At 39.4% G+C, this 23,726-nt stretch overlaps 1 protein-coding gene across 4 annotated transcripts in view; it reads right to left on the bottom strand.

The window, feature by feature from the left end:
* The window catches only part of LOC127633782 (protein TANC2-like), a 203,351-nt gene extending 187,019 nt beyond the window's left edge, over positions 1–16,332 (bottom strand). For 2 of the 4 annotated variants that reach the window (XM_052113091.1, XM_052113090.1), the window contains exon 1: positions 16,084–16,331. The gene's annotated coding sequence lies outside the window, so the exon portion shown is untranslated. Of the gene's footprint in view, positions 1–16,083 lie in introns of all 4 variants that reach the window. The other 2 variants (XM_052113089.1, XM_052113092.1) reach the window with 2 other exon arrangements.
* Positions 16,333–23,726: the final 7,394 nt, after the last annotated feature.

A 23,726-nucleotide genomic window follows, 5' to 3' on the forward strand; every position in this document is an offset into this window, starting at 1 on the left:
TGCTGTGCTAGTTTCACGTCTCTGATATCATTAGGTGGTCTCTTTCTTCTCAAAAAAATATTTGAACTCAGATTAATATTTCATGTGCATTTACACTACCAATCAAAAGTTTGGACACAACTACACAGTCTTTATTACTAATATTTTCCATATGTTAGAATAACAGTGAAACATAGGAAATATGTAGTGACCAAAAATAATGACATGTCTAAACTTTATTAACTTTTAATTTCAACTCCTTCATAAACAAATACATAAGTTTAGATGTTATCAATATTTATATCATTTTATATATATATATGTGAATATATATATATATATATATTCACACACAAAGTCTACTGTAACTCAGATAACTGATCTGTACAATTGTGGTGAGAAGAATATCATCTCTGAATGCTACTCTGAAATTAGGGTTGGGGCTGTTTTGGCGGCACGATGGGGACTTACACAAAATAAAGCAGGTAGTTTTTATGTTGTGGCAGATCAGTGTGTCTGTGTGTGTGTGTGTATATATATATATATATATATATATATATATATATATATATATATATATATATATATATATATTAGTGTGATTTATTATATTAAAATAATGCATTTAAAAACTGAAAATAACATGGAAATAAACAATATACTGCCTTCTGAAGCCACTTTTTGTTTTGTATTATGAATGATTTATTCATATGCCACAGTGTACTGCTTTTTAATTATTACATCTTTAATATATATTTATTGTTCTTAAATATAACTATAATTGTTTTATCATTATGTAATATTGCTATTTGAGGGCTTTTACCAGAAAATATTTATATATGCGATTAATTCAATTAACTAATCGCAACGGCCTGTAATTAATTTGATAAAAAAATTTAAATCAAATGACAGAAATTAATATTTACATTTACTCAAGACAAGATAATTTTGTCAAGTGTGTAGAAACTTTTGACTGGTAATGCTTTTATTTGGTAGCCATGTAATAAAAAGGATTATATAAAATCAGCCAGAGATTATAGCAAACATGGGGTGTATATGGAACCCTGGCAAAGGCCGCAGAAGTTAAAATAAAATATTTTCTTACTTTCTCTCTCCTTCCCAGTGACTCAAAGGGGACTTCAGCAAGAGATCAATTAGGAGCTCATTAGTTATTGTGAGGCAACATTCTTGAAGCTTTTCTATTTGTTGGCTCCCACAGAGAGAAGAAGCAACCCTGACCCTAAGAGAAAAGGAATGTCGGCTCCTTTTGTCTCCTAACACCTTCACCCTGACAAATCAATAAGTCCCTTTTCTATTCCTTCCACATGTTAGTTCACCATAATGTGTGATATATGAAAAATGGATTAAAACACACATCCTCTTCGTGGGGACTAACCCTTATCTTCAATCACACCCTAAAAATCAAAGAAACCATCTTTCTAAGACTGCTCTGGGATATCTTAAAAAAATCAAATAAATAACAGCTCGCTGTCTGAAAAAATTAAAAGTAGGGAGGATCACGTTGGCCAACTCGATTAGTGAGGTCATCTAGTTTATCCCTATTTTACAATATAAGTATCCACACATATTTTTTGTTGTCGTTTGTTTAGATAACGGCGGTGATATAATTAGAGGGCTGGCAGCATGCTTTGACATTTTGCACTATATGAGGCCGTTCTCGCAGAATGTATTATGCATTATGCATTTTAAAAAAGATATACGGATATCAACAGAATGGAAAAACGCAGGAATCTCAGGTCTGAAAAACATAATGAAAAGTGTTGCAACATTTGAAGATGTCTATATAGCACATGTTTACATAGAAAATCTATTTAAAAACAGAACACGACCTGTGGGAAATACCCTTAAAGAACTGTAACACCGTTCAATGGAAAGGTGGAGGCGAGAACCAGCTTAATAGTATAAATAATATTTTAATAATAAACTTAAGCAAAAAAAAACAAACACACACAGCTGTCAGGCAGCTGCCCATAACACTCTCTCTGTCGCACTGCCGTCTCCGGTCGCCTTTATCCCTCTTGGGCTTAATCAACCTAATTAGGGGCACAGGGCAGGGTGTGTGGAATCACGGCCCGGCATGCCCTCTGCCCTATCACATTTCTCCCTCATTCTCTCAGGCTGGGGTGCCCCCGGCATGACGTACACCCCCTTCGATATCTGGGGGACAACCACCCTCTAGATGACGACAGCCGGGCCTCCCCGGGCGGATCAGAGGCAGACCTCCGACCCCTGGCAGCGGTACTCCCACTCCAGGCGGATGGCCAGGAGCACCTTCCCCGCTCGCGGTCAGTGGTTCTCTGACCACGCCGCATTTTAGCGGCTGGCAGGGGTCTCCTCCACCCCTCTCAGCGGCCCTGACCGATCCAGGTGTTCAGCTAGGAGCCCCTCCTCCCCCTGCGAAGCCACAGGAGGTTTTGGCTTTTATTTGTACTCAGGTTTAAAAAAAATCTGGCAATTGCAATGCCTGGAAAAAGCATTAAAATATTTCAAGGAAATATCAAAGTGGCCATCAAAATGGACTCGACATGCACAGTAATTGAATTGCATGGAGCAGACTATTACAGAACAATAAACAACAGGATTTACAGTATTAGTATTGCTGAGAAAGACCAGGTGTGGCCAGGTGAGTGTGTGTTATAAAGGGCTAGTGTTGTACAGTGTATTTTTAGAACTCCATGGCTCTTGTCCATGCTTACAAACAGCAAATGTGGGCTGGATAATTGGAAAGCAGAACCGCATCGAGACATGACTGCTAGTATTTCTTTATACTGACCACAAACATTGTTTACATGAGTAGACCAACTATATTTAGTTTACATTTCAAAGCCCTCTGTTTAAAGATTATGCATTTGTAGGTTGTGTCTATCTATACTGTATGCCCAGGAGAGCTAGGAAGGCACTAAAACTTATGCAGAGTTTACACTACACAATTTTAAGCCCAATTTTCGCTCGCCGACAAAAGCCTGAAATCGTGGGCAGATCGGAGCTCACTCCCGTGAGCGACGATCACAATGAATGAACTATCAAAGACGTGATTTGAGAGAAGCGAGATATCTAGAATGTTAAATATCTGGACCCGTCTGCGATTACAAATCACGCAATGTGAAATATATTTTGACTGAATACAACTGTAGCGTTGACCTACAGCCAATGAGAGAGCAAGAACCGGGGCACGGGCAGTTTCAGTGGGAGGAATCCTGATGTACCTGCAACAGAACATCAACTAGCATGGCTGCGGATTCAAGAAAGTCTCATTGGACCGAAGAAATGGAGGAAAAAAATGTTGAACATTGGCAGAAGCACCAGCACCTATTTGATATTTCATCTGATCTGTACCACAACCGGGTTGAGAAAGAGAAGAGTTGGAGAGAAATTGCCAATTCTTTTGGACAGTCAGGTAAGCAAGTAGTTCGATTTTACAGTAGGAGGAACTTTTTCATATTGTATCCAATAAAATATATGATGACTTGAGGCGATTAAAAACATACACATCATATTCTGAAATGCCTAACATATGATCATGCATTTGTTTTTGTATCTTGCATCACTTCTCGCATGTATTCTGTTGTGAAACGTAATCTTGAGTTCAGGCAGAGTCGTCGGGGATTCGTCAATAGTGAAATGTTTTGTAATGTGTTCACCCCTGTCACGGATTCGTCATGTAATATGAACGGTACCACGATCCGATGTCTTTGAAAGTCGTGTTGTGCGTAGGAGGCATTAGAAGGGCTGAGATACCATTGGAATTGTCTTTGTGTGTGTTTGATTCGTCAATTGATTGACCTGCACCCTACACAAGGTCGCAGTAAATGTTGTTAGCTCTGTTGCAGCAAAAGGTCAGAGGTTATAGAGTGTTCCAGGCATTCGGAGAGGAAACAATGTTCCTCATTACACCCTACCCATGTCTAACCACTCACACCTCTTACCACTTCTGAAGTCTATTTCAAGCTTTTTTGAAGCAAAAGTAATTGCAGCTATCTATTACTGTTTTTGACTTCTGATAATATAAAAGTGATTTACTAAATTTTTTAAATGCCCAATTCCTACTACTTAGTAGGTCCTCGTGGTGGTGCGGTTACTCCCCTCAATCCAGGTGGTGGAGGACAAGTCTCAGTTGCCTCCGCTTCTGAGACAATCAATCCACGCATCTTATCACGACTCGTTGTGCATGACACCGCGGAGACTCCACATGTAAAGGCTCATGCTACTCTCCGTGATCCACACACAATTTACCACGAGCCCCACTGAGAGCAAGAACCACTAATTGCGACCATGATGAGGTTACCCAATGTGGCATGTTAAGCTGATTTACGGCTCAACACTAAGGATTTTTTTTACTGGCCTGATTGGGTCAGTGCAGATTTTTTCACTATCAGTGCAAAATTTTCCCTGTCTAAAACACAAAAATTAGAAATAGCTATTTTTATCTTAATGGCTTAAAAAAAATTATTAATATTTTGTTTTTAAAGCAACTTCCCCCAAATCATATCATATTTATAAGTTTGCAAGATAGCTGTAAATGACAGCTTTTGGCCTTATGTAACCCCATATAAGCACTTTACAGACACAGGCCCGGCTCCTGCCACCTATGCTAGGGTAGGGGATATCATAGGTGGGCATTTGGGATGGGGGGGGTCTCAGACTACTAATTGGATGTCTTTAATTGGCATAACATGGCATAATTGTTAAGATCAAAAGGCCAAATTTTATTATATTTTACACTTATACCACATATTAAAAATATATTGAAATAAATAAATTGATAAACATTGTATATAATTATAAGACTGAAGTGGGCCCTCACACATTCTTGGTATACTACCTCCATTACTAAGAAACACAATAAAGCCATACACTTTCAGAATTACAGCCTTAAAGCAAATTACAAAGACAAATCAGAGTCCCCGTGAATGAAAGGTTTGAGTGGAAATTTCAAAAGAAATATATTAAATGGAGAGATCAATAAAATAAAAGATTAAGCACATACAATTTGACACAGATGGGAACTGCTTAAAGAAGTGATTATATTATATTAAATTATGACAATTCTTTCTGTTTGACTATTCTGTTTGTTAGTTGTTTCTTTGTCAATGTTAGTTAATGAGTATGGCCTTTGTAGGGTAGTAAAGGGTAGGCCTATTGATATTTTTGCAGATGCAGGCGGGATGATGTGTGTGACTCCTGCTAAATATACATATATAAAGAATAAAACAGATGTTCCTCAAATCTATTTTATGTGTTTAAGATACAGAATTGTATTCATGTTATTCGTCAATTGCGCAAGAGTAAAAAATAAATAAACATAAAAAAATGATATACAGGCGCAGGGTTGGAGGCTAATTCATACAAATTCTTCCTCGTGCTCCATGTGCGGAAAGTACCTTAGTGCTATGGATTTTAAAGCTTTATTAAAGAAATGCACAAACAAAACTTTGAAACCAACAAAAGGTCTGTCAGATACTTGGCAATAACTAAGTTTCCACCCACTTTTTGTGCTGTTCTGTTATTGAAAAGGTGAAAATGCTTTAAACAGTTAGTAGAAAATTGCTGCCTCCTACTAGTTTCCATTCAAATGGCCTTTTGCCGATAAAATTATGTGCGTCATGACCTCATTCTTAAAAACAAAAAAACATTTTCTCATATAAGATTTGGTTTAGCGCAAAATAAATCTGCCCTTGAGATATTTCCCTACATAATTTTATGTAGCCTATAGTATATTGCAACGTGTTTGCCTCCCAGATATCCCCACATGTGTGTAAAATGGAGAGAGTATTGAGGTAATTCATTGGAATTGGCCATCTTACTGTTTAATTTCACATAATTACAATGGTAGGAAATATCAGAAGATGATTTAGAACTTGAGAAATAGCTCGTCTGCATCTGGGATTAATAGAAGAAACTGATTGGAAAACTTGGCAAAATGCAACAGAACTGGTAGCATTAGGAAGCCTGAAATCCTATATTACATTCCTGAATTAAAATATGGACAATCCATTCACCTCATGTAATTTTATTTGTCCATGCAGAAAATATGTTGTGAAACACGGAGCTTCAACACTCCTTGCCACATTTCTCAAGTCACAAAATTAGGTGTTTATGTTCTTTTCTAATTTAAAAAAAAAAAAAAGAAAATTTATAAATAAATAAACACGCTCATTTCTTTTTTTACATGTGTAAATAAACACTTGATAACACTGCATTATTCCATACATAACAGACAGTATAATCTGCAGTTGTTTTTTGAAAGAGATTGGAATTTATGCATGTATATATATACACTCACCTAAAGGATTATTAGGAACACCATACTAATACTGTGTTTGACCCCCTTTCGCCTTCAGAACTGCCTTAATTCTACGTGGCATTGATTCAACAAGGTGCTGAAAGCATTCTTTAGAAATGTTGGCCCATATTGATAGGATAGCATCTTGCAGTTGATGGAGATTTGTGGGATGCACATCCAGGGCACGAAGCTCCCATTCCACCACATCCCAAAGATGCTCTATTGGGTTGAGATCTGGTGACTGTGGGGGCCATTTTAGTACAGTAAACTCATTGTCATGTTCAAGAAACCAATTTGAAATGATTCGAGCTTTGTGACATGGTGCATTATCCTGCTGGAAGTAGCCATCAGAGGATGGGTACATGGTGGCCATAAAGGGATGGACATGGTCAGAAACAATGCTCAGGTAGGCCGTGGCATTTAAACGATGCCCAATTGGCACTGAGGGGCCTAAAGTGTGCCAAGAAAACATCCCCCACACCATTACACCACCACCACCAGCCTGCACAGTGGTAACAAGGCATGATGGATCCATGTTCTCATTCTGTTTACGCCAAATTCTGACTCTACCATCTGAATGTCTCAACAGAAATCGAGACTCATCAGACCAGGCAACATTTTTCCAGTCTTCAACTGTCCAATTTTGGTGAGCTCTTGCAAATTGTACCCTCTTTTTCCTATTTGTAGTGGAGATGAGTGGTACCCGGTGGGGTCTTCTGCTGTTGTAGCCCATCCGCCTCAAGGTTGTGCGTGTTGTGGCTTCACAAATGCTTTGCTGCATACCTCGGTTGTAACAAGTGTTTATTTCAGGCAAAGTTGCTCTTCTATCAGCTTGAATCAGTCGGCCCATTCTCCTCTGACCTCTAGCATCAACAAGGCATTTTCGCCCACAGGACTGCCGCATACTGGATGTTTTTCCCTTTTCACACCATTCTTTGTAAACCCTAGAAATGGTTGTGTTTGAAATTCCCAGTAACTGAGCAGATTGTGAAATACTCAGACTGGCCCGTCTGGCACCAACAACCATGCCACGCTCAAAATAGCTTAAATCACCTTTCTTTCCCATTCTGACATTCAGTTTGGAGTTCAGGAGATTGTCTTGACCAGGACCACACCCCTAAATGCATTGAAACAACTGCCATGTGATTGGTTGATTAGATAATTGCATTAATGAGAAATTTAACAGGTGTTCCTAATAACCCTTTAGGTGAGTGTATATATAATATATTAGTCTTATTGTGTATTCTATATACATTATTGTCTATTAAATTTTTATTGATTTATTATTATTATTATTCGTTTTTTTTATTGTTTTTTGTAATTCAATTTTCTTTAATCATTTTTTGCCATTATCTGTCTTGTTGCTGTTTTGTATTGTTTGTGCACTGGAAGCTCCTGTCACCAAGACAAATTCCTTGAATGTGTAAGCATGCTTGGCAATAAATCTCATTCTGATCATAACCCTTTCCTCTTAAGTATATTTTAATCTGTATATTAGCCTGAAAACTTGCGAAGAAATGCATGTTCTCATTGGCTAACATCCACTTCAGACACTCGGACAACTTTAACAACCATAAATAAGGCTTACAGGCTGGACAGTACAGATTCACATGTTTTGATAAAAGGAATGCGCAATCCATAAAAAGTCTGGAAAAACTTCCATCAAGAATAAAGGTCATGTGCCTCTGTCCTTTTTTGCATATCGCTGCCCCCTTCGGCATATCGCAGCACCATGTTGCGGCCCATTCTGCATAACGAGGCGGCCCATTTCAGCTTATCGCAGCACGTTCGGCCCTGTTTTCCGGCTGGCCCTTTGAAAAAAGTCCCAGTTTCTCCCGATTGCCAGTCTGCCTCTGCCACCAGGTCTCTTTATGAGCACTAAAAACATATGCACTGCACAAAAATATCTCTCATTACCAACCTCACTCACGTGACGTCTCAGACTTTGACTCTCTGGTTTGCAGTAGTTCTCTCTTGTTACTTTCGGCCAATGACAAATATAGAAACATTTCTGGTGCTGTTTTGTGATTGGTTGGATGGTCTACAGCCCACCCTGAATGTTTGCAAGACACAGCCCACCCTCATATGCTTTTAACCAATGCACAAGTCGTAAAAACTTAAATAATTTTGTTAAAACCGTGTTTCCCAAATGTTTGATTGGGTGGGCTCATCCCACCCCTTCCCATAACTACATTCAGCCCAGACCAGACATTAATTAATAAAAATATCATATTAACCTCAGCCATCCAGCCATGTACACGTCAGCAAAGAGTTCAGTGTTAAACTCCCAAACATTATTTTTGCAAATAGAAGAGAAAAAAAAAGAATAGAAGAACAGGGATACCTGCAACGGATGTCATGTAGATCAGGTTGTTCTTAGAACTAAAGGAAACAACAGACCAGCCTGTGAGGGCTTATCAAACTCGGGTCCAAACAGGCCATGCTTGGAAGGCAGAGGAGGCTGTAAACAGCGCAGTTTCAAGACTGAAGCAACAAGAGATTGTTGAAAGAACCCAATCAGGAAGAGTGGGCCTTGGATGGGGGATGGCTTCCAAACTGAGCTGCCTCTAAAAAACATAGGTGTGATGGTAGTGACAGAACTAGGATGGAAGAAGAAGGGTATTTGATCTGAGCAGTCAGCGAGAAGCAGCAAGGGCTAGACCGAATGGGAGGGTACATCTAATAGTTTTTAAGAATAGGCTGCGCTGTTTAAGATACCACAGGCCAGGCAATGTTTTCTAATAAGATCCTACTATGACACCCTTCCAAGCCCTGGAAATTTGTCTTTGTGGTATGGTAAAGAGGAGAATTGTGCCCTATGAGTCAAATCTGAAACGCATATTGGCTGGATGCAAAACCGCCTTGGTACAAGGACAGGTGGCAGCATGATCAGGTCCAGCAAAAGCAGGCAGAGATCCTAGAGGTGTGTAGAATAAAGGCAAGCAAAGGCCATCATGCTCCTCAGAGGAAGCACATTGAGTTTGTTCAAAAAGGAAGTTGCCGCGCAAGGCATGGCACAGAGGGATTCAAGATCAATCCGGCACATGGAAGTGATTGGTGATGAATTTCCATCTGATATTGTCATTACCTTCTGTGGCTGGAAATAGTGATATGATGGCATCAGCAAGGAAAGTCATAATTATTGAACTTACTGTCCCATGGGAAGAGGGAGAATCCCTTAAGTGACAGGAAGAAGCTAAATTGTGCTGATCTGGCCACTGAGTGCAGGGAAAATGGATGGAGGATGGCTACTTACCCCGTGGAGGTTGGGTGTCGAGGGTTTATGGGAACATCAATGCAGCACCTGTTGAAAGACATTGGTATCTTTGGATCACCGCTGAAGAGGTCTCTGAAGGAAATGGCAGAGGAAGTAGAAAAAGGGCGCTTCAGCCAATAGTTAAGAAGGAAAGATGAAAAGTTGGGTGTGCAGAAGTGAGACATTAGGAATAGGGAACAATTGTGATATGTGGTGAGGTAGTACGTGTAAGAGGAAAAGGGGTGGGGAGGAATAATTTCAACTGGCCCACTCGGCCCTTATCCGGGGGTTTCTGGAGAGGGATTGAGTGGGGGTGCGAAACCATGCCAAGTTAAGCACTGGAGGGGCGGCTGACGCGGTCTCGTGGCTCGCCTTTCACATCGCTCTCCTTCTTCACAAATATTTATGAGTTTTGTGTTAAACTATTTACAGATCATGGTTCATTTTTCAATTATTATTATTATTTTTAAATTTACAATTGTAATTTTGATCAAATTTGCAGTGGTATTTTTCCACCTGTTGTCGTAGAGTGAGGAGGAGTGGCTGAGGATCAGGTGACGACGTGTCAGGACCGGCGAGCAAGTTTTTCTACCTCACTCCTCTCTCTCTGTGTGCCTCCCGCTCGCCCTTTCCTTCTCCGTGTCCCTCCCATTTGCCCTTTCGTTTTCGCTCTCCCTCCTCTCGTCTCTCCCCAGGTTCCCAGGAGCCGGGGTGGACCATCGGCTGGTGGAATGGCCAGAAGGGCCACGTCTCCCCTCCAGAGCTGGGGGGGTAAGCCAGTCCGGATTGCGCCCTGGCCAGATTTGGGCGGGGGATGAGCGTGACAAAGAGGAGGGCGTGGCCTTTGCCACGAGGGTGCACGGCCGGCCCTGAGTCACATAATTATTGGGAGAGAGAGATAAAGGTGGGCCGGAGATGCCAGTTCGAGAGAGAGACACAAGTGGCCGCTGTGTGTGCGCATCTATGTGTTTTATGTTGTTTTAAGTTACATTTTGTCATTAAAGTTTACGTTAACTGTTCTGCCAGTTCCCGCCACCTCCTTGCCTAGACATTTTTAATATCTCCCTTATCAAACACACCTGATTCAACCTATCAGCTTGTTAGTGGAGACTCCAAGACCTGAATTGAGTGTGTCAGAAAAGGGAGATATGCTATATATAGTATTATAGTATTTAGGAACAAATTTATCAGGTCACATGGTAGGAACTAGCGGAATAAGGCAGATGCCAACATTGTGTGTCATGCCCTCATACTTGAAAACCATTAAAAAACAATGCACGTTAAAGGAAGATATGACCTAGTCTACATTAAATACGGAATAGCAATGACCATGTTTTGAACATGGTTTGTGCCACAATGTATTTTGAGCTGTGACTTATTGGCCACTGAGAGAATTAATCTATTGACAATCAGGGGTCAAGACGTTATGCACTTTTTTTTTTGCATATGCGGTTAATGGCTTTATGAGTACATTTATGGTACTTATGGCATTATAAATACATAACTGTGTTTAAATTAAGGACGTTTTGTATTTTTACTTTTGTATAATTAACAATTTTGATACTGCTCTGGGTTGCCACTTGATGTTCAATATAAAATTGAGAACCTGGAGTACACATTATAAATTCTTTCTCTCACAGACTAAATGTTACCACACATTTAAATGCTCTCAATCCTACGGTCAAAACCAGGTTTCTCATATCCAATGTTATCTGTATTCTCTGATTCTTCTTTGCAACTTTTTAAAACCATCTTGAGACATCTGCGTTCTTTTCTAATTGGGGCGCTGGTTTTTAGTTTTTTTTAGCACAAGAATGCGTTTGGCCTGAACAGCCCTTCAAGGAATATTCTGGGTTCAATAAAAGTTAAGTGAATAAGGAAGTGAATGTGGCCAATTTTTGGAGGGTTTAGAGGCAAACATTTTAAACTTCTAATTTTATTAAAGCAGTCACCTTAATTTTTTCTGTTAAAACTTATCTATTTGAGCTGTAAAGTTGTTTCAATTGTCATTTATATGGTTGTTTTAGGGTTTGTTGACAAGTTATAAAATGTACTATAACTTTACACAGTAAAGGATATTAAGTGATTTTATCACACTAAAATCATGTTAACATGAATATTGTTTATTTCTTGTGTCTATACTTTTGAAAAAGTGAGTATTTTAACATTCAAAAACTGGCTCCCATTCAATTACATAGTAAGTGCCTCACTGTAATCTCAATTTCTGCTTTTCTTTTTTTTTTTTTTTTAAATACTGACATTTCACCCCACGCTTCCTGTAGCACTTGCCATAGATGTGACTGTCTTGTCGGGCACTTCTCATGCATCTTACAGTCTAGCTGATCCCACAAAAGCTCGATGGGGTTAAGATCCATAACACTCTTTTCCAATTATCTGTTGTCCAATGTCTGTGTTTCTTTGCCAAATCTAATCTTTCCTTTTTAATTTTCTGTTTCAAAAGTGACTTTTTCTTTGCAGTTCTTCCTGGCTTGCACCCCTGAGTCTTCTCTTTACTGTTGTACATGAAACTGGTGTTGAGCGGGTAGAATTCAATGAAGCTGTCAGCTGAGGACATGTGAGGCATCTATTTCTAAAACTAGAGACTCTGATGTACTTATCCTCTTGTTTAGTTGAACATCTGACCTTCCACATCTCTTTCTGTCCTTGTTAGAGACAGTTGTTCTTTGTCTTTGAAGACTGTAGTGTACACCTTTTTATGAAATCTTCAGTTTTTTGGCAATTTCAAGCATCGATTGACTGACGAGTTTCTAGAGAAATTGGTTTATTTTTTGCAATTTTTGACATAATATTGACATGCCAGTCCATTGTGTACTGTGGCAACTCAAAAACCAACACAAAGACAATGTTACGCTTCATTTAACAAACAAAATAACTTTAAACTGTGAATGGCAAGTGATTTTCTAGTACCAAATTAGCAATTTAGTGTTGGAGTGATGTATGCTGGAAATGGAGTCTGTTTAGATTTGATCAGAAATGACTTTTTTCAAATAGTGATGGTGCAGTTTTTTACATCAGTAATGTCCTGACTGTACTTTGTGATCAGTTGAATGCCACTTTGGTGAAATAAAGTACCAATTACCTTCCGAAACAGCAAAATCTGTAAATTAATCTAAACCTCCACCAAAACGTCAACTACACTACGGTTTTATCCTACTACAATATGCTGTAAACATTTAATTGCAAACGTAGTATTAGTTTCCACTAGTGTTGGGTTCGAGTCCACCTATGTTGTGTCTGAGTCAATTCCAAGTCTTTAAACAATCGAGTCTGAGTCAAGTCTGAGTCCAAAAAGGGCGGAGTCAGACTCAAGATAGAGTCAATAACAGGCCGAGTCAAGTACGAGTTCGAATAAATCTGTTCAAGAAACTGAATTAAATTTGTAACCGTAACTCAACATTAATATTTTAAGCTTATTTTAACCTTCACTACTAAGAAAAACTATGTCAATTTAAATGCAAAAAACAAATGATTAGTATCCTGCTGAACAAATTTCAAATTGGTTTCAGAATGAAAGCACATGCTTTAGGTGTATGAAGACAAAAATGTCCTTTAACACATTTCTTATTGTGTTCTGTTGAATATTTCAATTATTTGTTGCTTTTTCCCCTCCACTTAAACATATACTAAAGAAAGTGAAAGATGTGTTAGTCATTACAACCAGGGTTATTAATATTTAGAATTTCAATTTAGTTTAGTTTTATCTAAAATTATGGGTGAAATACATTTAATGTGTTTAATAAATTTAATAAATGGTAATATTAAAAAATGTAATAATGCCCATAAAATTCATTACAACAACATAAAATAAAAAACAGAAAAGATCAGATTAGCCATTAAAAAAATATTTATATACAACAGTACTACTGTGATGATGAGGGTGGGGCCTGGCCGTGAGTGCGCAAACCCGGCCCTCAATCGGGCTAATCAGCCGGGGAGGGATAAAGACAAGCCAGATGCAGCAGTTCGGGAGCGAGAGAGCCACACTCAGCTGAACAAAAGACACAAACATAAACACACACACGGCAGCTGAGTGTGGCTCTCTCGCTCCCGAACTGCTGCATCTGGCTCGTCTTTATCCCTCCCCGGCTGATTAGCCCGATTGAGGGCCGGGTTTGCGCACTCACGGCCAGGCCCCACCCTCATCATCACAGTAGTACTGTTGTATATAAATATTTTTTTGTTTAAGTTTTCATTAAAATATTACTTTGATGGTTCGTCAGGTTCCCGCCACCTCCTTTCCCATTTTAATCCCCCCTTTAACAACTACACTTCACACTTTTCAGTCCTCCTGCTGTGTCCAGGTGTAGCCTACTTCCCTACAGTAAAGATCAAACTCACCTTGGGCTGACTTTTCAATATTTTCACATTATATTTAGTATGGATAATAGGTGAATAGAGACTTATCCCCCCTCACTTGTGTTCTTCATTGTGATGTGCAATGTGCAATATGCAATGCACTGAGTTGTACAATTTCCATCATGGTCTATTTTCATCCGTAATATTAGTTTAAATGTGCCTGATATGTAGTAAATTTGATATGTCTCGATTTAGTCAACATTTTCAGTTAGAAATGAATTTGCGTATTAGTTGCATATTGAGTCTGATAAAACATTTGTTCTATTTAATAATTTGCTGAGTTGGGGAACTTACTTTTTAAAGTCTACTTACATTATTGATATTTCTGGATGAGGGCGGCAGAGCACGTCTGGTGAATGGCAATCTCTTTCCCGCACACACATACAGCACGGGCAAGAGAGTAAAAAATTTACTTAGAAAGAGTATGCGCTGATGCTCTCAGCCAGAATAATCACACGTAAGAACATATATGCATGAAAGCTGATGTGCAGTATCAAATACACTGAATGTATGATAGTACTAACTTTAGAGAGTCTTCATCATCATGAAGACAAAACCAAATCTCTGACATTTAGAAGCAATTTTTCAAATCCCGTCTGGATGCTTTTTTCAGGTCTGAAAGAGAGCATGGGTCTGGGAAAAAGAGGACATATGGTCACCCTATGTTATATTTTTATTGTTTGTTTGTTTGTTTGTTTTTCATTGCATCACAAATGCCATGGACTTAGCCAGACCCTGAAAAAAATCCCAAGTCCGAAAGGCTCAAGTCCGAGTAAAAATGCATCCAAGTCCAAGTCCATTAAAATTGGATTTGTGACTCGGAATCAAGTCCAAACTTGAGTAGTCCCCCCCAAGTCCAGTTTCCAGTTTCCAAAACAATAAAAAATCTGAAGGATTCTTCAAACTGATCCCATATTAGTTCATTGTGGTTTTCAGTAATGGTAACTGCAGTAAATATGGTTACCATAGTACATTTTTATAAACACTAATGCTAAGTGCGTTCCGAATCGGAGTCGCACCCTGAGAATCGGTGAATGACAGATGTTTTTCCTGCTGGCCTTGTTTAGGGAACATGCTGGCTATTGACACACTTAATGTGTCCGAAATCGCCCCTATCCACTATATAGTGCACTATATTGGGTGTCGGCCATTTTGTAGTAGCATCCGAATTCTGAGTTAACTCGTTTACTATTTGTTCCCTACATTCGTTCATCAATCTTACCCACAATGCACTCCGGCTTTGAGTGTACATCGGATATACACTCGACAACGGTTTATTGCCCATAATCCACCACGGGGAGGACTGACGTGCAGGAGAGGGAGTGCATGCGGGAGAGAGAAAGAGCACGAGCGAGAGACGCCAGTCTACAGCTTCATTACTCTAATGTTTTATTTCATTCTGACTGTATTGTTTTACTTTTTGAAAAATAATATTTGATTAAAATAACAAGAAAATATATTAAATTATATTATAACAAATTTTAAAATGTATAATTTATTTATGTAGATAATGTTATGGTGTTTTATTATGCCATTAAGATAAAGAATTCATCTTCACTAAATAATTCACTGAGGTGATATTATTGTAAATCAGGAGACTGCACACGGTGGCAATGATAATTTAGTGGATGATTCAAATAGGTTTTCACCTAGGATAACTTAAGTGCTGTTTTATGGTCACATAAAAGTGCTATGTTCCCATCTCGGCGCCCAGAAACGTTACCCAGGTAGGATCGGACTTAATTGATTTTATTTGTTATATTACAGTATCTTTAATGTATGCATTATGTAGCTATTTTACTAAACGTATGTCATTTTTTATTCATTAACATTTGTAAAAAACAAACACAATGAAGATTTATTGTATTAATCTACCATCCTATTTAAGAATAACACATATATTTTTTTTTATTTTGCAAAGTAATGTAGGCCTACATGTAAAATAAAAGTTATTATGTGATGAAGTCGTTTCTGCGACAGCTCTATCACTCTCTTCGACGCTCGGTGTATACGTCACTCGTTTCATTTACTCATTGCTGATTTAGAGCACTCACTGTCATTCACTATATAGGAAATAGTGAACGAGTGCGAACACAACCACTGTCTGGCACAGTATACACACACACACACACACACACACACACACATACCAAAGGCGAAGACGTACCTCGTTTATCTTTTACTTTCCGTCCCACCTTCCTTCAGCCGCGTCGGCACCGGTTTCCGCGTAACCTGCGTGAGATTTGTGGGTGTTTTTCTCATGACAGCCCCCTTCCCTTCCGCACATACTTGTGCTGAATTGGCCGGTTCATCCGCTCTTACATATCAATAAACGCCAGTAATTTGTTATAAGAGTGCTCAGAGGACTGGTCGAGAATCAACGTGATTCTACTGCAATTTGAAAACGATTCAATTGTTTTATTAGCATACTGAATCTTAATCGCTGCACAGACAGCAGCGCACAGCCTCTGCCTCTTGACCAACTCTAATATCATGTTTTATTCATAACTATGGGAGGGACTATTGTCCGAGTCGCTCTTTATCATGCAAGAGGGGGGCGCAAGGTCGACGTCAATCAAAGGATCGTTTCTGACCTTAAGAGCCCTGTAGAGACAGATGAACTGATGTAATTACAGTGTCCAGGCACAAAAGCACCCACCTGTTATTGTTTCAACTCCTCTTGTGAAGTAAAATCCCGCTAGGTCCAAATTTTGCAACAATCTCTTGTGTTATATCAGTTTTCTATCTGGATAGCACTTGACCTATTGCATTTTGTTTCACAAGCGGCTTGAAAGAATATAGTGCCTTGCAAACCCCCAGTGAGCAAGCAAAAGATGACAGTGGGAATAGTGTGTTATTCAGATAATGATTACAATAATGAATAAATTGTAATCTTTGTCATTTTAAAGGAATAGTTATCCCCAAAATGAAACTTCTCATCATGGGTTTCGAAATCTGCATGCCTTTCTTTCATCTGAGGACCACAAAAGGACTCAAATATAGCAAAATGTCCAAGCTCTGTTTCATTTAATGAAAGTAAGTGGTGACCACGTCAAGGTTTTGAGTGAATAACAACTTATTTTTCCATTTCGAATATATTAAACAAGTTGTATGGACTACTTCTTGATACCATTTTTTGGAGTGGACAACCCCTGGTCTCCATTTTTGTATGGAAAAAAAGGAGCCGAGTCATTCTAGTAACTTCTTCCCTTGTATTAAATGGAAGAAATAAAATCATAGGGGTTTGTTATCTCTATAGGACAGCTGGACAGAATCAGGTACATAGTAATACAAATTTGAGTCTTTGTAGTCCATCAAAAAGATAACAGTTTTCTATCATTCAGAGTAACACAGACAATGTCTTTTGATTTCTTTCCCCAAATGTGCTGCTTTCCATTCTTTTAGGGTCCTGGAGGACTAGAGGTTTAAATGACATCAGCTGTCAGAAAACCCATTGTTGACTTGAAGAGAAGATTATAAAATTACATTATTCATTCAATCCATCTGTTCTTTCATTTCCCCTTGAGGCCCATTACACCTCTCTCATTAAATACTAGTTTACTTTTCACCCTTCTTGTCTAGGGATTCTCACATTGTTATGGAGCAAATAAGGTAATCAGCTTACTGTCACTGGCCACGCATCTGTGCGTGTTTAGAATAATGGTATGAGCCAGGCCACAAGCATGCTGCCTAACCTAATTCTCTTGCTAAGTAACTATTTAATTATTTAACAGGAATAGCAAACTGTTCCATGATCAGCATCAACTGTTTAATACAGCCTGATCTCATGAAAAATACATGATTGTGCAACATTTTGGGAAATTATTGTATGTGGTTCCTCACTGAAGTTACGTGGTAAAATGTTCACTGAGAGGTGCTAAAAGCAAGTCAAATTTTGTCCCAGGCAGATTTTAAGGTAATGCTCTCCATCGAGTTGTTAATGAACCAAACTCCCTAAACCTAACCAATAAAGTCAGAAAAAGCAAATGTGAGATGAAAAACAGATTAGGTTTTATGTTAATGCTCTATCGAGATGTAAATGAACAAAACTACCCTAATTCTACCCTAAACCTAAACCTTGAAAAACACAATTGCTGAAGCAATCATGTCATTTTGTGGTGCTTCTATGACACTTTCGGCTCACGTGTTAACTTCGTTTGATCACACGCAAACAAGTTTGTAAATGTAGCTGGTTGTGTACAGAAAATGTTGAAGTCATGCATTGTAAAAGTGATTAGATATCACAGAATGAACGTTACTTAAACTGACTTTTATATTTCGCTGCAGTTTCCAGATTAAATTAACACTAGAGGCGCTCCAACAACAGTGCGTTGTATTCATTGTCACACAAATCACGAGTACAACTGCTGATTATGACTTTAATATAACATATTTTTCACTCTATTACTCACCCCCGCAACATTATGATATCAAAACACTTTTACTTTAACTCATGATTTGACAATTGATAAAAATGGTTTAACAGTTTTGTTAAACTCATTTATCTTTCGGATCAAGTTTTAGGTTAGGGAGGTAGTTTTCTATTTAAACCTCCATCTAAAATTCACCTTAAAAATCTTGTCTGATTACAACCTCATTTAGCTCGGTTTTGGCGCCCCAGCTGGACATTTCACTTGGAAACTGTAGCCAAACGTTTAATGAAGAAAGTGATTTCAAGTTTGCAAAAACATTACAATGCTCAAGTAAATTTCATGAGACCAGGCTGCATAATACATAGTTTTGTGAGGAACAGGGTGAAAAGTGTTTATGAACTGATCATTTTAATGAAGGCACTCAGAGACCAAAGGGATAGGATCAAAATCAGTGTTTATTAAACCAAGCCTGTCAAGACACAACGAAACAAGAAACTACACAACTCTCACCGACAACACAGCCATGAATGGACAAGACTAGGAACACAGGAAACATGAGAACTTAAATACACATGAAACTAATGCCAAACTAGAAACACCTGAGCAAGGGAGTGACAATTAACACAAGACTGCAAAATAAAGAGTTTATAACAGTTCAGAAACCATATACTGTATAACAGAGCAATAACAGACCAAAGTCCGTAATTGGCATTTTAGCTTTGTTGAGATGTCTAAAAAAATATGCCAGAAATGCTTTCTTATTATGTTACTCACACTACTGGGCAAACAAACAGGTCTACCCTGTATGGCTTAACCATTTGCCTCATGCCCATTCCTCCTGTAATATAACCCCAAGCATCTTTTGATGCAAGTAAGAAGTAAAGACAGGTGGGTGAGAGTTGTCCTTGTTGTCCTTAAAGGAGTTTACAGATGTGGAATGGAAACTAAATTATATGGACTTCAAGCAACAGCTGCGGATAGGATGCTACGCAAAAATCACAAAGAAATAATGAAGGTGGAACGGAGCATTTAATCATTCAAGAAAAAAGTAGGCTATTTAAAATAGCAAGAGAAGGGAAGCTTGCAGTGTTAAATAACTGTCAGAATAAGAGTTTTACTCTTGTACGATATAAATAGCCCTATCCCTATTGAGAATGATGCATGTTCTTTTATTTGTGATGTCACGAAAGGTGCCATGCAGAATATTCAGTGTGAGTCTGCATACCCTTAATAATGTGCGTTGTCTTGCGCGTGTATACTTTGCTTTGTTTAAATTAGGTTCCCATGAAGAGTATCATGTATAAACACACATATGCACCAGTGCTCTGCACATGAGCGTAAGGTATTTTAGAATATGATAGAGAAAGTAGTTGGATTTAAATGTTTATATGGCTAATATTTTTCTTTTAAACAGATTACATTAGATCTACACCACCCCTTTCAATCGGATGGAAAATACATTTGGATCCAGCTGAATCAGCTCATTTTTGTGTTTACATAAAGGCTTTTCAATCCGATTAAGCTATCAGTCAGATTATAAACTGATTCTTTGGTTGCACATAAACATGGCTAATCGGGGATCAGGAGAGGATGGAGACCATGGGTGATCACGAGAGGGCAGAGACCATGGGGGATCAAAATAGGGCAGAGAACAGTGTGGAGCCGGTGAACGAACCAGGGGACCAGGGTGGAGCTGGCAATCAAGAGACCAGGGCAGAGCCAGCGGACAACCAGGGTAGAGCCGGCAGATGGCCAGGAGACCAGGGAGGTGCTGGCAAATGGCCAGGAGGCTAGGGCGAAACTGGCAGACAAACAGGACTCTTGGACGGAGCCGGCGGACAGCCAGGAGACCACAGGGGAGCTGGCGGACAGCCAGGAGGCCAGGGTGGAGCTGGCAAATCTGGAGACTCACCACGGACCAGGGGACTCTGACAAGTTTAAGTCACTGGAGGACTCTGACAAAGGCAATTTCACTGAACTAGGAAACTCTTGGACCACTGTTCCTGGAACCACCGAACCAGGAACCTCTGGGACCACTGAATATGGGACCACTAAGGCTGGGACCACCAGGACCACCAAAGCAGAGTACCACAGAGGCTGGGACCACCAGGACTCCCAAAGCTTGGACCACCAGAGCAGGGAGTAAAGGGACCTCTGAGACCACCGTATAAGGACACGAAGGAGACCCTGTCATAGGGACCTCCGAGACCACCACAGCAGGGTGTAAAGGGGCCTTCGCCATAGAGATCTTAGGGCATCAACCATGGAGAGTGAGGAAGGCTCCCCCATGGTCCTTACCGGAGCCAATTCCTTTTTTCCCCTCCTACTTTTCCAGCTCAGATGGTGTTGCCTCCAGCAAAGGAGCACTAGGAGCCACAAAGGGAGTGGGGTGTGGTTCCCCACTCTTTAGGGGGAGAAGCTTAACTGAATTGCATGATCAATGTATAGCTCCAGTGTAAAACTACATCTGCCTCCTGGCAGACAAGATTTAATGGGCTCATTGAGATCCATTCAGAAGAAATCCTTTGACTCGAAATCCCCCCAGTTCACAAAACTTGCAAAGGCACAGAAAAACTCTATAGCAGTAGTTCTCAACCCTGTTCCTGGAGGCCCCCAACACTGTACATCTCCCCTATCTTGACACACTCAGTTCAGGTCTTGGAGTCTCTACTAAGGTGCTGGGGCCAGATTCACAAAACGTCCTTAACTACCATTTTCTTCTTTATTTTTAACTTAAGAAAAAAGTTAAGAATACTTTGTATTCCCTTAAGAAATTTCTTATCTTAAGAAAAAAATTAAGAAGCATCTAAATAAAAAAATAAAAAATAAAAAAACTAGAAATATTGACCATGGATCATTCAAAATGGCGAACCTCCAGGGCATCACTTTGTAAAAACAAAGAATCCCAGAACAGAGTAGAGTCTATAAACAAAAAGGGAAACTGACAGAGTCCGTAATAAAACCTGAATCAATATCTACTTGGCTTTTCAGAGGTGGCGACAACTCTGAGATCTGAAAGGATTTAAAAATGACACAGAGATAACTGTTTTCTTACTCATCAGGTAAGATATTTTATTCAAATGGTTTAATCACACAAATCTATGTGTGTGTAGTGAAATACAATAATTATACTGTAATTGGTGCAGAACTTTTCATTTGCTAGCACACGTGTGTATTTTTATTTATGGCAATAATTTATTTAAATAAATCCTTTAGTCCTAGGCTTGCCTAGGACATGTGAGTCTTGAAATTATGTTGGCCACTGGTTGGTAACAATGACAATTGTAGAGCAGAGGAGGGTGAGGTCGGGCCGGAATGATGTACGACTGGACCCCAATCAGCCTGATGAGGCGTGCGAGGGATAAAGGTGACCGGAGTGACAGCAGTTCAAGAGAGAGTTACGGGCAGCTGTCCAACACCTGTGTACGTTTGTGTCTTTTTGGTTCAGTTTATTATTAAATTATCATTTATATTATCAAGCCGGTTCTTGCCTCCTCCTTTCCCTTGTAACCCCTTTACATTGGTGCCGAAACCAGGGAAGGATGAGGGACGGAGTAGTCTGACTGCCTGGATGCGGGAAATGGCCACCGTCCGAGAGGCGAGTGGGGACTGGACTCCTCGACCGCCTGGAGCCATGGAGCCGCTGCCAGGGGCAGAGGAGTGCCCTGCCATCCACTGGAAACGCGGTGGAGGTAGAGGGAAGACCGCTGTCCTCAAGGGGAGGAGGGAATCGACTCCCCGACTGCCTGGAATGGTAGGGCCGCAGCCAGGGGCGGAGCCGTGTCCCCAATTGCACGGGGAGGAGCGGCTGTCGTCTGCCTGAGAGGGTGGAGGATTGATTGAGGACCAAGCGACGGTGCAGCGAACCGTTCTCTCTCTCTCTCGCTGTTGCTCCGGTCACCTTTATCCCTCGCTCGCCTCATCAGGCTGATTGCATTCCGGGCATGCATCATTCCGGCCCCACCCTCCTCCGCTCTACAACAATCTATAAATTATTAACTACCGTTGTCTATTTGGCCAGAATATCCTGCAGTTATGAAAACTTTACAAAGTTTGTCCTTATCAGAAAGCAATCGTTATGTCTAATGTTAACCAACGTTGCCAAAATTTTGTAACGTCATTTATTTTAAAACATACATTTTTCCAATAAGTCAAAACAACAGTGTAAGATATGGCACTTACCTGCTCAGATTTCATGTTTTCAGGATATCCGTCTTTTCCTTTTTTCATTATTTATTTGTCCATTCGCTCTGATAAGATGTCCTGTATCCACGTGTACACCGGTGCCTCGAACCACATTTAATATCTTTAAATTGCTTCAGAAATATTAAACATTGGCTGGCAAACAATTTCTTACATTTAAATGAAAGTTCTGATGAAACCGAAGTTCTGATTTTAAGTTCCTTCCTGTCCTCCTTACCTGGCCTGGTTGCCCAGTTAGGTCCTCTCTCGTTGAATGTACAAGATCATGTAAGGAGTCTTGGAGTGATTTTAGACTCATCATTACTTTTCAACAAGCAGATCAGTGCTGTTGTCAAGGGTAGCTTTTTTCACCTGAGATCTATTGCTAAAATAAAACATTTTCTTTCCCATATAGACTTGGAAATTGTGATCCACTCACTTATTTCATCAAGATTAGACTATTGCAACTAATTGTAAATTTGGTCTGCCCCAAATGGCGTTATCTCGCCTACAGCTAGTTCAAAACTTGGCAGCTAGGCTTTTAACAGGGTCAAGAAAAAGTTATAATATTTCCCAGGTTTTAGCATCTCCACACTTGCTTCCAGTGAAATTCAGGGTCAATTTTAAAATTCAGATTTTTATCTACAAGGCACTATCTGGTCTCGCGCCCCAATATGTCAGTGACCTTCTATACCCTTACTCCCCCACCAGAGCGCTCAGGTCTTCTGATCAATTTCTATTGAGGGTACCTCTTTGCCGCTATAGATCTAAGAGTGACTGTGCTTTTCTGTGATAAGTCCTAATCTATGGAATAGTCTCCCTTTCCATGTGAGGTCAGCTTCATCATTAGCCATTTTTAAATCTTTTTTTAAAAACATATTTTTATTCTGTGGCTTTTGATCATTGAATAGTTTGAAATGGACTGATACATGATGTTGTATTTAAATGTTTTTATTTATTTTATTGTTTTATATTTAACTTTAAATCAACCTGTTTTTATATATTTTGTTTGTCTGATCTGTAAAGCACTTTGGGTCACCTTCTGTTGTGCTCTATAAATAAAGGTTGACTTGACAGTCATTCGTGCAGAGGAGCAGAGCCAGAGCACAACCAAAATAATGTCCTTCGCAAATATCCTTGCGGTTTAATTTTTTAACTGCCAGAGGGCCAAAAGTTAGTGTAGTTTTCAGAAAAAAACATTTTGAAGAAAATAGTTGAGAACGTCTTACTCATTTTTCAAGAATTGCACTTCTTA

The sequence above is a fragment of the Xyrauchen texanus genome, chromosome 40 (assembly GCF_025860055.1).
Source record: "Xyrauchen texanus isolate HMW12.3.18 chromosome 40, RBS_HiC_50CHRs, whole genome shotgun sequence".
NCBI classification, from domain to species: Eukaryota; Metazoa; Chordata; class Actinopteri; order Cypriniformes; family Catostomidae; genus Xyrauchen; species Xyrauchen texanus.